The following is a 2602-nucleotide window of genomic DNA, read 5'->3' on the forward strand; positions in this document are numbered from 1 at the left end:
AACCCACAGATTCGACGAAAACCCACGGCGAAAATCTAGATTCGCGAGAAGAAAAAAAGGAAAACTCAGATCCAACGAAGAAAAAAACGTTGTGTAGAGGAAGACAATGAGAGGCAATGAGGAAGATGGAGAAGGCAATGTGAGGAAGAGGAAGACGATGATTATTTGAGGAAGAAAAATGAAACCAAGTGGAGAGTGGTTATTTGGAGAAGAAAATGGAAATAAGACGAAGAAAAAGGAATCACTTGGAAAAATGGAAAAGGAAAAGGAAATAGAAAAATAATTAAGAAAAAGAAAATCAATCAAAATAATTGAAAAAAAAGGAAAGAAAATCGATAAAAATAATTTTAAAAAAATGATAAAATAATTGAGAAAAAAAAAAGAAAATCAATAGAAATATTTGAAAAAAATGAAAAATAAACCAATAAAAATAATTAAAAAAAAAAGAAAAAATGAAACCAATAAAAATAATAGAAAAAAAACTGTAAAAAATAATTAAGAAAAAAAGAAAAGGAAACCATTAGAAGCAATTAAGAAAAAAGAAAAGAAAACCAATAAAAATAATTGAAAAAAAAACAGTAAAAACTTTTATTTTCAGTAATTCATTATAAAATAAAAAAAGGTTTCTATTTTTTTAAAACGAGAAATATTGAACATTAACAAATATGTTTCTTTAAAAATAAAAACATAAACTTGAATTAGGAAACATAAATGTTAACCTATTTTGAATTATAAATTTAAGGCTAACTAAAATATCACATTTATTTAAGTTTGAATAAGACACTTACCTTTCTCAAAGAAACAATTATATTATTAGGTTAGGAATGTTGATTAGTATGGGTTATATTCATCATCTCATGAAAATTGTAACCTAAAATAGTTAGGATGTTTTCACGTCAAATGATAATTATGATTTAAAATGGTGGTAGTGATTTGGAATAGAAATATGGATCCTCACATCATTTTAAAAATCAGTGTTATATTCTTACTGTCTCCGTTTTTTCAATCAATGGCCAAATTCTCCACAAATATTTTTTTTGAGGATATATGTTCATGACAGTGGAATTTGTGATCTTATGCAAATCCCACCCTAAGTTAATTCGTATGATACTATTTTCATTTTGTTTATATATATATGGATGTATGTATATATAAATTGGATTAATCTCAAGTTGGTGACCAGAATAAGATTATTGTATAAGTTATATATATAAGATTGTGTGATCCAAAAAGTTCTATATAAGACAATGTAATCCAATACTTGTATTATAAAAATATTTGTTTGGTTTGGTGCAATTTGTAAATAAAACGGATCCGTTTGTTTCTCGAACAATCCAGATTTTCATGAGGTGACATATCTAGACTACGATATTTGTTTTGAAGTATTGTAAGATGTCATCCGGATATTTTCAAACGTCGTAAGATGCTTAAATGGATGGTATCTAAAGAATTTTGGATGTCATTTCTACAACGTGGATTTACATATTCTCGATACCTCCATTTTACATTTTTTTTCTTTTCTTATTATATACATATATATATATATACACACACATATATATATATTCTCGTTTGCATTATATCCTTAAAATAAATAATCAACTGTATATATCATTTTTTTTTGTTATATTGCAATTCTAATTATTGTTAACAAGATATTTACATTTAAATAATATTTACTTTATAGAAAATCTTAAATCATGATATATTATTTTGTTGAGAAAAATAACATATAAAATATTTATAATTCTCTTAAAATTTTCTTTAAAAATATCAAATTGATAAAAGCAAATATGTTATATAAGTTCAAATTAATAAATAATCTAAAGGTATTCTTGAAACATTACATAAATTTAAGAAATTTATAAGTAAAAATACTACATAATCAAAATATTTCTAAATATCTACAAAAATATTTGTAAAAGATGTCAAACATCTACCAATTATAGTAACTATATCTATAAATTTCGATTATCTACATTTTTAAAAAACAAACAAGCTCTAGATTTATGAATGAAATTTTGTCACATCCTCCAACAGATAGGTAAAATGTGTGTACCTTTAATAATATGATACCATTACAATTCAAAATTTGTAAATGAAAATGAAAATCTTCAAATGCCCCAAATGCATTATTGTGTTTCAGAAAAAAAAGAAATTACCTTAATCAATTAACCAAAGAATTGTCTTTTTATTATTTTTTCTTTTTTTTTTTTTAATGTTGAAGAACACTTTTTATATGTCAAGTTAGTAGTGTATTAAGTAAAAGAAACTATATTTGCCTTAGTAGTTCTGATACTGTATTAAACTAATGGAAGCAAAAACTTAATATCTTTACATTAACAGTCAAATTCACAAATTTCATTCAACAATTAACAGCCGAAGTATTATGAAGTCCGTACTTAGTCGAATAATTTGCTCCATTTTCAAATTTAACACTTGGTACAACTATACTCAATTCCTATTTTAAATAGGAAAAAAAACACTCAATCACCTCTAAAACTAAAAGAACAATAAATTAAGATCCTTCTAAACTAGAATTTGAAAATCTTATAGTATAAAGCCATTATCATTGAAATGAGTTAGTATGATAAACACATTA

Source organism: Cucumis sativus, chromosome 5, assembly GCF_000004075.3.
Source record: "Cucumis sativus cultivar 9930 chromosome 5, Cucumber_9930_V3, whole genome shotgun sequence".
Classification (NCBI taxonomy): domain Eukaryota; kingdom Viridiplantae; phylum Streptophyta; class Magnoliopsida; order Cucurbitales; family Cucurbitaceae; genus Cucumis; species Cucumis sativus.